Below are 12,343 nucleotides of genomic sequence, written 5' to 3'. Positions count from 1 at the left end.
TCCCCCTATATTTCAATTAAGTTGTTTTATTGTCCCATACAAGAATATATATGGTTTAGGGGTGGGGATCTCAACCGTTTACAAGTTCTCAAACAGGAGGGGGTGGGGCTGATCCAGAGGGACTCCCGCTATATTTCATTTGATTTGTTTTATGAACCTGTGATCATTACTAAATCAAAGCACCAAGGGCACTATAGGCAGTTAATTATAAAACCAAAGGCAAACTTGGCAGATGTTAAGATGAATATTGTGGAAGAATTGGTGAAAATATTTATCTCAGCTATTTCTCAAGTATCAAATAATGTTTGTAACGTAATGTTTCTGCTATCCAATCCTACCACTTTTGAAAGTTATTTCCAATTTATTTTTTAAAGATTCAATGTCTGAGATTATGCACATACACTGTCCCATATTAGGGGAGTTTTGTGCCAGCTAACATGTTTAACCCGCCACATTTTGTATGCACCTGTCCATAGTGAGGACCCAGTAATTTGGTGATTGTTGATTGTTGCTGTATATACATGTATATCATAATTAATTTTCATAATTGCTTTGTACATTAATCAGGCTGCTTTAGTTTTATTGTTTTACATTTGTCATTTCGTGGTCGTTTATAGCTTACTATGGAGTATACATGTAGGTTTTGCTAATTGTTGCGGTCTGCATGGAGGAATATTCTTATCAGAATAATAATTTCAATAATGGTGTCCAACAGTGGTGTATGGTTTAATTCCACTATGTACATGTACTAGAGTTTGAATATGCCATATTAGTGGTTTTAGTTGAATCAGCTGGTGCCACTATGCACAATTATCTAATCATACCTGAAACTATCTGAATTGGTGTAATTTACAATAAATGCTGATGTCATTATAATGGCCTAGCAATGATGCAACATATATTTTTGAAGGCTGTACGGTTGCCTATAATTGCTTACATCCAAGTCATTTGAATTTTGGTGGATAGTTGTCACATTGGCAATCATACCACATCTTATTATTTTTATAATAATTGTACTTGTCTAATCTATAATAAGCTGTTAACACAGAGACATGTTTTGCCTATTTGTTATTTTGATAATGCAAATGTTACAATTTTAATAGAAATACATTAACATGTAAGCGATATTCAAAGACAATGAACCATGACTGATGGTACAGTGTTTATCAATCTCCATGGAAATGAGATGTGCCAATGCTTATACAACTGCTTACCAAATACCATTGACTTTTCATAAGTCGTTCCCTTTAAACAAAACTTAACACAAATTCAATTTCTAAGTCAATGAACCATAATGAGGGGTTGGGGTTATATAATATCCATGGAAATGAAACTTTTAAATACCAATACATTCTCATACCAAATAGCTTTGACTTAAGATTACTGGTAATCTTAAACTGGCATAATCATAATAATCACAAACTAATTCATGTAAACTAAGTAAAAGTTTCAAAGTGAATAGATCATGCATATGACTGAGGGGTAAGGACCAAATATCCTCTATAGAAATGAGACGTACTAATGGTCCGAGTACACAGTTATCGTCCTTTGATTTTCGTTGTCCACAAATATAGTCCCTAGTGTGGACAGTGTGTTACTTGCTAATTTTTTTTATACCCCTTCCAAATTTATTTCTCCATGTTTTATGACTCAAATAGCAAGTAGGGGGGTGAAATGACACTGTAAAAAATTTGGGTCATGAATTTTAAAGTAAAGTAGTGATTTGGTCCAGCTGAAAAATGTTAAAAATTAGCACTTCGGAAGCTGTCAAAAGATTTGAAGACCCCCTTGACATAAAATTGTATATATTTTGAGTTAGAGCCGATGAAGTTTTCTATAATTTTGAAATAATTTGTCCCAAAAGTAGTACAACACACTGTAAAAATATTATTGAGAAAGCGCAGGTGGGATTTTTTTAATTTTCATTTATCGTCTAAAAGAAATGCACTATGAAATAACTGTGTACTCGGACCTAATGCTTCTACATCTGCAGGCCAATTATCATTAACCTCCCACTATTGGTTTCCCTAATACTAACCTAATCAAAAGCTAATAAATGAAATTTCAAAATAACGTATGTTTCCAAGTAAAATGAGCATGATTGAGGGGGCGGGGCCAAATAATCTCAATGAAAATTAGAAATGACAAAGTTTATACAACTGCACACCAAATATCATTGACCTACCACTAGTGGTTCCCCCTAAACTGACCTAATCACAAACTTGTACATGTAAGTAAAACTATGCAAAGTTTCAAAGTCAATAGACCATGACTAAGGGGGTGGGGCCAAATATTCTCCATGGTACCGTAATGAGATGTGCCTATGCTAACACAACTGCTTACCAAATATCATTGACCTACCATAAACTATACCTTATCACAAAATCACAAACTAATACATTGTTGGTGCCGCCAAAACCGCATGCCTATATATATATATATTTGCCTTCCGGTTTATATGATCCGTTCATCCTATTTTGACTCTTTCAAAATTCAAGAGTCTATCCTAAATTGAGGTAAATTATATGGCCTTCCAAATACCGTTTCGATTCCTAACATCACTGAAGAGACATTAATTGTCTAAATAAGGATATGGTGTACAAATTTTTGCACGTCATGTTTGTGGTATACCATCTTTTCCGCAAGTTTATTGTTTTCTGTTTGGTAATAAATTAATAATAAGATCTATTTTATTACATCTTGTGATCTTTTTATTTGGCAATCGCCAATGGCAGTCAGCAGGGTTTAAGAACATCAGTTGTTCAACCTGCTAGTCAAATGCGTTTTTGTTAAAATATACTTTTTCACTCATTTGGTCTTTTGGAAAATGTTGTTTGTGCTGTATTTAGACCCCTCTGCCAAGAAATTTATTTTACATGCACACGTATAAAAATTGCGGTTTTTATCCAACGCAATCATAGGTTTGAACGTTGTTTTCTATTTAGACTTGCATATATATATATATATATATATATGTCTCTCTGTTTGACTCTGTCAAGGCAAGACAAAAATTGCAACAAATTTAATACAAATATTTTGTCCATCTTTTTTTAATATTTTCATATTCTTCATTTCTTAGATATATATATCAATGCTGCGTTCACACATAATTCGATTATGATTCGCATTAACTGATTTGAAATAGTTTAATATGCATTCGAAACATTTAACATGTTTAATGTCCAAAAGTAAATTCTACTTCGAATTGCAATACGAGTCAATATCACTTTACTGTCCAAATGATGTTAACTTTTAATTCAATTTATCAATTAATTTATTATAGTTTAATTCAAATTACAATTTAAAAAGTGTCCACACCAGAGTTTAATCGAATTAATTTAATCAAATTAAATTAATTCGTATTAACAAAAAACATAATTCTAATGAGAATTCGATAATGCAAATTAGTCAATTTGAATTAGATTTGAATTAAAAAAAGAAGAGTGTGTGAACGTGATTAGTGAATTCGATTCACATTAGACTTTGAATTCAATTTGAAATAAAAAAAAGAAGATTGTTTGAACTCGGTTCGCATTCAATTCAAATTAAACAAGTGACAAATATGCATTCAGTAAATAATAAAATTGAAAAGAATCCACAATCAAAATACTGCTGTGTAATTATGGTAATAAGTAATTTTCCTTGGTACAATTTAACCTTACTCTTGGACTGTTAATTAGAATATAAATTAAACTAAAATATTTCATGTGTACAATGCATCAATATCATGAATTCCAACTATCTTTGTATAACTTCATGCAAAAAGTTTCTGATAACTTGGCATACTTCTTAGTGCACAATAATATATCTCCTTTTGTAGTAACAGTTACACAGATTCTGACATATCATGATCATAGTTCTGAAAGTATCGTTAAACAGTCTCTAAAAATTGCTAGACCGATAGGCACACTTAATAACAACTATTTTCATGTGTTGTAACTGCTGGCAAGTTTATAATAATTCCTGTCAGAAAGCTGAACCAAAACTTGTCGGACTAGTCAACATGATGAGACCTGGCATAAACAATCTTCAAAATTGATCATATACCGGTATGTTGATATACATGTAAATATCTTCATAACATCATAGTAGTTTTAGAGTTTCATTGCTATTATGGAATTATTGTGGTGAATAGACAATCCAGTTGCTACAGAGAATCATGTATTGTACATGTACATGTATGCCTTGCCTCTTCTAGTATTAGCCATTCCCAAAGATTGGAATAAAGCTGAAATAAAAACAAATACAAATAAATAAATAATCTTTAAACTTGTTGAAAACGTTAAGACTAAGTCTAAAGTACAACGTTTGTATACCTTGCCGACTATAAATAAAGCTTATTTATTTACAACGTTACCTCTTTTCGTATCATGCGATTTTTTTGGCAGTATTTTCATGGAAAAGTCGTTAACCAGCATCAAGTTGTACGATACGCGCGTCTGGCGTATTAAATTACAATGGTACCTTTGATAACTATTTGCTAAAAGATGCATCGAAATGATTCTAGAACACTTTACGAGTGTTTAAATATGAAAAAATCACAAGAAGAAACTTCGAAAAAGTTGTTTTTTCATTACCGGAAAAATGAAAAGTCATTGTAAATCAAAAACATTACGGTGTGAGACGCGTCACAAATTCGTACTTAATATTTTACAAAAACATGTGACTTTGGAAGTTAAATAATGCCGTCCTATAGCAAATTATTGATAAAGTATTAATCTAAATATTGTTTGAAGCACCTTAAGCTAAACCAAAGCACATGTAGAAGTCTGTAACACCAAAGCCTGAATTAAAAACACAAAGGAAACCATCTTGAAATGACCTTGACATCGACCAATCAGATCTTTAGTTTGATTTCATTCATAAATAACAACAACTTGTTTTGACGAGCATGAAGATCAGTTATGAGATAAACGGAATAATATTAACAAGAATACAAATGAGCATACATTTAATTAAAATGATTTTAATAATCACACTCATCTCAAATAAAATTATTAATAATAATTACCTTTGTATTATCAGAATCCACCAAATTTAAAACGTCCTTGATTTACGTTTTGTCAACAAAGTTAAAATTACCGCCAACTGAGACTTCAACTCCGTGTCATATTAGTCCCAGCCGTTATACAATATTCCTGCGCTTTTTGCCATTTTTCAAATGTAAACAACTTGTAATTAGAGATTTTCGGCGATGAAATAATTCATACAATTGTTCTTTGACAACTTAGCCAAAAGCACAGGGGATAATAAACTTCATAAGGATTTCTATTGAGCACTTCTTCCTATGTGCAACTTCAAAACTTTTGGGTGGTTCGACGATCATTTAAGGTTTTTCTGCTCATATTTTTTGTAATCCAGAATTAAAAGTATGAAAAAAGTGTTTAATTAGTTATAAAAACATATTAGCCAGCTAGATAATAACAATGGCACGTATTTCAGCATTTATTGGGTAGAACACAAATCTAGGGTGCTCGCATAAAGCAGCTTAACTGCTTAAAAACCATGTGTGTCTATCACTTACTGTTTTCAAGTTATAGTCATTTGAAAATTTAAAAAATAAGAACTGAGCAAAACACTAAGTCTCCAAACTTAATAGCAAGAAGTATAATTACGAATTTTGTTATAGTCCGATTTTCTGATGCTGATTATGTAATAGGCCGTGTTTATTATAGTCCGAGTTTGTTGTGGGCCGAGATGAGATACTGGGATACTTTCGATACACTTGGGCTTTTACGTCTTTAATAAACATTGTAAAAATCGTAGTAAGCCTCGAAAAATGTTCATTCATGAAATATTTTAAACACGGTATTTATTTTCTCTTCAACAAGAGGACAGGAGGAAACCCCTGAAACCGGGATTATAGTTCTCCCTTTGATATGGATCTCACGCATGTCTGGGGAATACCGATAAAAGCATAACGTAGAAACTGCTGTCTCATGTAGATGTGTATTGATTTTACTTTCCGCGCAGCGCAGATCCGCAAAGTAGTGTTTGTGATGGCCATTTTCAAAATGAAGTTTAACAAGAAATGATTGTAACAGGATGCTATTATGAAGTCTCCTAAACGAAGCTCCTATAATTCGTAATTCCCAGGGTCCCCTGACATAGGGCAAAGTCCAGTGAAAGTTGGTTTGGTCCAGTTAAGTTATATGCATTAGTGACGACTGGGGACTAACCCTGTATATCATTCAAATCATCTTGGCATGACAAACCAGAATATATATGGTTTTAGGGGTGGGGATCTCGACCATTTACAAGTTGAACATTGGGGGTGGGGGGAACCCCTGAGGCCTAACCCTATACACCATTCAAATATTCGAGACATGACGAACAGGAATATATATGGTTAAGGGGTGGGGATCTCGACCATTTACAAGATATAAGAAAATTGGGGGTGGGGGGAACCCCTGGGGCCTAACCCTATACACCATTCAAATGTTCAAGACATGACGAACAGGAATATATATGGTTTAGGGGTGGGGATCTCGACCATTTACAAGATATTAGAACTTTCTCAAATGGCAGGAGGTCAGGATGAAACCTGGGGACTAACCCTGTATATCATTCAAAGCATCTTAGCATGACGAACCAGAATATATATGGTTTAGGGGTGGGGATCTTGACCACTTACAAGATATTAGAATTTTCTTAAATGGCAGGGGGTGGGGGTAACCCTTGGGGACTAACCCTGTGTTTCATTTGATACACTTTATCATGACAAACCAGAATATATATGGTTTAGGGGTGGGGATCTCGACCATTTACAAGGTATTAGAACTTTCTTAAATGGCAGGGGGTGGGGGTGACCCCTGGGGACTAACCCTCTACTTCATTTAATGTGCTTTATCATTTAGAACATTTTCAGTTAAAAAGATTGTGTCTATCACAAACGGTTTTCAATTTATAATCATTTGAAAAATTTTTAAAAGATCCCATAGGGTTCTATAGTAAAACCCTCCTTTCTTTTTGCCCCTCAAAGTACTCCTTTATAAACCCCATTGCACAAACAAAACCCTGATTGCACCACTAGACATATTAGTCTAACATATTGTGAAACCCTAAGTTAATCTGACAAGCGGTTTTAGAGAACGGGTGCGGACAAGTTCAAATTTAAAAGCGGCGGAAGAGGAAGAGGAAGAAGAAGAATAACAAGAAATGATTGTAACAGGATGCTGTTACAAAGTCTCCCAAACAGGGCTTCCAAAATTATTTTTAGACAGCCGGACATTTTATATATGATTCTGATTTTAATCCCTTAAGAGAAGACTAAATAAACAAAGGGCTATTATGGTAATCAGTTGCCGAGTTGACCATCCCAATGATTGACATTAAAAACTAGAGGCTCTAAAGAGCCTGTGTCGCTCACCTTGGTCTATGTGAATATTAAATAAAGGACGCAGATGGATTCATGACAAAAATGTGTTTTGGTGATGGTGATGTGTTTGTACATCTTAATTTACTGAACATTTTTCCTGCTTACAATTATCTCTATCTATAATTAACTTGGCCCAGTAGTTTCAGAGGAGAAGATTTTTGGAAAAGATTACTAAGATTTACGAAAAAATGGTTAAAAATTGACTATAAAGGGCAATAACTCCTAAAGGGGTCAACTGACAATTTCGGTCATGTTGACTTATTTGTAGATCTTACTTTGCCGACATTTATTGTTTTTTACAGTTTATCTCTATCTATAATAATATTCAAGATAATAACCAAAAACAGCAAAATTACCTTAAAATTACCAATTCAGGGGCAGCAACCCAACAACGGGTTGTCCGATTCATCTGAAAATTTCAGGGCAGATAGATCTTGACCTGATAAACAATTTTACTTCATGTCAGATTTGCTTTAAATGCTTTGGTTTTTGAGTTAAAAGCCAAAAACTGAATTTTACCCCTATGTTCTATTTTTAGCCGTGGCGGCCATCTTGGTTGGTTGACCAGGTCACGCCACACATTTTTAAAACTAGATAACCAAATGATGATTGTGGCCAAGTTTGGTTTAATTTGGCCACGTAGTTTCAGAGGAGAAGATTTTTGTAAAAGATTACTAAGATTTACGAAAAATTGTTAAAAATTGACTATAAAGGGCAATAACTCCTAAAGGGGTCGATCTTGACCTGATAAACAATTTTACTTCATGTCAGATTTGCTTTAAATGCTTTGGTTTTTGAGTTAAAAGCCAAAAACTGAATTTTACCCCTATGTTCTATTTTTAGCCGTGGCGGCCATCTTGGTTGGTTGACCAGGTCACGCCACACATTTTTAAAACTAGATAACCAAATGATGATTGTGGCCAAGTTTGGTTTAATTTGGCCACGTAGTTTCAGAGGAGAAGATTTTTGTAAAAGATTACTAAGATTTACGAAAAATTGTTAAAAATTGACTATAAAGGGCAATAACTCCTAAAGGGGTCAACTGACCATTTCAGTCATGTTGACTTATTTGTTAATCTTACTTTGCTAAACATTATTGCTGTTTACAGTTTATCTCTATCTATAATAATATTCAAGATAATAACCAAAAACAGCAAAATTTCCTTAAAATTACCAATTCAGGGGCAGCAACCCAACAACAGGTTGTTCGATTCATCTGAAAATTTCAGGGCAGATAGATCTTGACCTGATAAACAATTTTACTTCATATCAGATTTGCTCTAAATGCTTTGGTTTTTGAGTTATAAGCCAAAAACTGCATTTTACCCTATGTTTTATTTTTAGCTGTGGCCGCCATCTTGGTTGGTTGGCCGGGTCACGCCACACACTTTTTAAACTAGATACCCCAATGATGATTGTGGCCAAGTTTGGTTTAGTTTGGCCCAGTTGTTTCAGAGGAGAAGATTTTTGTAAAAGATAACTAAGATTTACGAAAAATTGTTAAAAATTGACTATAAAGGGCAATTACTCCTAAAGGGGTCAACTGACCATTTCGGTTATATTGACTTATTTGTAAATCTTACTTTGCTGAACATTATTGCTGTTTACAGTTTATCTCTATCTATAATAATATTCAAGATAATAACCAAAAACAGCAAAATTTCCTTAAAATTACCAATTCAGGGGCAGCAACCCAATAACGGGTTGTCCGATTCATCTGAAAATTTCAGGGCAGATAGATCTTGACCTGATGAACAATTTTATCCCATGTCAGATTTGCTCTTAATGCTTTGGTTTTTGAGTTATCAGCTAAAAACTGCATTTTACCCCTATGTTCTATTTTTAGCCGTGGCGGCCATCTTGGTTGGTTGACCAGGTCACGCCACACATTTTTAAAACTAGATACCCCAATGATGATTGTGGCCAAGTTTGGTTAAATTTGGCCCAGTAGTTTCAGAGGAGAAGATTTTTGTAAAAGTTTACGGACGACGGACGACGGACGCAGGACGACGGACGCAAAGTGATGAGAAAAGCTCACTTGACCTTTCAGGTCAGGTGAGCTAAAAATATTGAACTTTCTTTGATTTAAATTCGAAGTTCTGACGTAATTTGTAAAATTGGCAGTGCATCATTCAAAGTGTGCAACATAAGCGTACTTATGTCTGCCTTAGATTCTTTATTTGTGCAAAATATAACGTTGTCAAAAACTTTACTTTCGTTTTTACCGGATGTTATCTTGACAATGGTAAAACATGGACCAGAGACGGATACGTAAATTCCGTGTACGTTTGCAAAGCATGAATGAGTGTAAGCAGCTCTTTCTACGTTATTTCTTCAAGAAAATATTCGATATAAACGTGAGATAAAGGTGTCAATGACAATTTAAGCATTTTTGAAGAAATTAGGATGCATAATTAAATTTCACACCTGCGCACATGCGCACACGTGTACTAGTTCAAACAGAGACATGTCTCTAGTTCAAACAACATGGTCATGACGATTTTTCATTTTCACCTTTTTAGTTTTTTCATCAAATCATATTTGTAAACATATTTCTGATAATTTAAATCTTTTTGACTAAATTAATTAGATGCAAACCGCTGAAATGTAAGAAAATAACTTTGAATAGACCGATCAATGTCCGGTTCAAAATAGTTTACCTGTCACCTGAACAGGTAAATTTCAGCTGTTCGACAACTAATTAGCCTTGATTAAAATGAGAAGGTATTAAAGTAGGGGTAAAAAGATAGTACTTAATGATCATGTCACTTTTATGACCGGAAATGTGTGGCTGTTAAAGGCAAAAGGTTGGGTCAAAAGATCGCGAATTATGTTAAAATGACCGTCTCTTAAGAAAACCTTGAAAAACTAAAAAATAGATGACCGTTTCATGCTTTGCCCAGCCGGACTTTTACCGGACATTTTACAAATGTCCGGAATATATGACCGTTTTGGAAGCCATGCTCCCAAACGAAGCTCGCATTATTCGTCATTCCCAGGTTCGCCTGACATTGGGCAAAGTCCAGTAAAGTTATATGCATTAGTAACGCCTGGGGACTGACCCTGTATATCATTCAAATCATCTTGGCATGACAAACCAGAATATATATGGTTTACGGGTGGGGATTTCGACCATTTACAAGATATTAGATCATTGGGGTGGGGGACCCCTGGGGACTGACCCTATATATCATTTGAATCTTTGTGACATGACAAACCAGAATATATATGGTTTAGGGGGGGGGGATCTCCACCATTTACAAGATATTAGAACTTTCTCAAATGGCAGGGGGTGGGGATGACCCCTGGGGACTAATACTTTACTTCATTTTATGTGCAGTATCATGACTAACCGGAATATATATGGTTTAGGGGTGGGGATCTCGAACATTTAAAAGATATTACAACTTTCTCAAATGGCAGGGGGTTGGGGTGACCCCTGGGGACTAATCTTTTTTTTCATTTGATGGACTGTATCATGACAAACAAGAATATATATGGTTTAGGGGTGGGGATCTCGACAACAGGAATAATTCAACACTATCACATGACTAATCACATGACTATTGTTCTAGAATGTTCCATGAAAATTGACCCCCCTAATATAATACCAAGATGACCCCGGGCTGAAATAAAAAATGTGGAATTGACACCTGGACATCGGTCTCTTGTATTACACAAAACTTAAAGGTTCTACCAGTAGCAAATCAATAGTCGAAAAATGACCCCACCCATGTTCCGGCCCCCAAATACTGCCAAGTTGACCCCCATTTGAAATAAAAAATAGTGAATGCACACCTAGGGATACTACCCCAACATCATACCAAATATAAAGTTTCCATCATTTAAGGCTTGGAAGAAAATGGTCGGACAAATTAGGGTTAAGAAGAATAATAATAATAATAATAATAATAATAATAAGAAACGGGACAAAAACATAAAGTCCCCAAAACTCCGTTTTGGCAACTAAATAACTAGATTTGTAATTGCTAGCAATAACGGATGGCACCCTTCCCTCTTTGCCAGATGAGCGGCAGCCATTTTGAAAATTCCAAAGTCAAAGAGCGCATCTACAGATGTCTTTCAACATTGTTGTAAAGTTTCATCAATTTTTGGGCATTTTGAAATTTTTGAAATTTTTTGCTATTTCCATGGTAACGGGTACAATTTCCGAAATTCAAAAACAGGTGCCACTTTCGGATATGCTATGTTACATATCCATTAAGTTCTAGAAGGTTTGATCTAACATTCTTGCAGGAAATGCAGCTTCAATGTGTTTTCCCATAGGGTCAATGTTAAACTTTTGCCCTGTTTCCATGACAATGGCGGCCATTTTGGAGTTTCTTAATATTGTCACAACATCTAGGCACACCAAAGAACATTACCATAAAGTTTCATCCAGCTAGGTCTTATAATGAAAGATTTAGAATTTTGAAAATTTTTCACTGTTTTGCAGTTTCCATGGAAACGGCGGCCATATTAAAAAATTCCAGAGTCAGATGCACAACTTCACATGGGAGTCCTCATTATAGTATAGTTCCATTAACATTGTATCACTCAATTCTGAGAAACAGCGTGGACAAAATGTGTGGAAGAATAATTAAAATAACTAGATTTGCCATTGCAAGCAATAGTGGATGTCACCCTTCCCCCATTACCACTAGAATGCAGCCAGTTTTAAAATTTAAACAGTGAATGCACATATATACTGATAGCTATACATCTTTCTGTAATTTTTTAGAACATTTAGCGGATTCACAAATTAAAGGCATAATTTTTCCTTTTTTGCCTTGTATCCATGGTAACTGCAGCCATTTTGGAAATTCCAACACCAATTGCCACTTCCACACATGACAGTCAACATTATTGTGAAGTTTCATTTAAGTTTGAAGCATTCTGAAATTTTTTAAATTTTTGCTCCTGTATCCATGGTAACATAATAGTTCCAATGATTGTCAAAATCAT

General features: G+C 34.5%; 1 protein-coding gene and 2 long non-coding RNA genes across 3 annotated transcripts in view; 1 reads left to right on the top strand and 2 right to left on the bottom strand.

Moving 5' to 3' along the window:
- LOC127710082 (uncharacterized) overlaps positions 1-12,343 on the bottom strand; it is a 467,780-nt gene that overhangs the window by 280,968 nt on the left and 174,469 nt on the right. The window lies entirely within an intron of this gene.
- The window catches only part of LOC127710106 (uncharacterized), a 137,278-nt gene that overhangs the window by 35,677 nt on the left and 89,258 nt on the right, over positions 1-12,343 (top strand). The window lies entirely within an intron of this gene.
- LOC127710108 (uncharacterized) lies at positions 3,007-5,574 on the bottom strand. Its single transcript, XR_007985944.1, has 2 exons — positions 5,012-5,574; positions 3,007-4,228 (listed from the first exon to the last, which is right to left on the bottom strand). It is a non-coding gene; the product is annotated as an uncharacterized LOC127710108 (long non-coding RNA).

This window comes from Mytilus californianus, unplaced genomic scaffold (genome assembly GCF_021869535.1).
Source record: "Mytilus californianus isolate M0D057914Y unplaced genomic scaffold, xbMytCali1.0.p SCAF_7, whole genome shotgun sequence".
NCBI classification, from domain to species: domain Eukaryota; kingdom Metazoa; phylum Mollusca; class Bivalvia; order Mytilida; family Mytilidae; genus Mytilus; species Mytilus californianus.
This window is presented reverse-complemented; position numbering and strand designations above follow the sequence as displayed.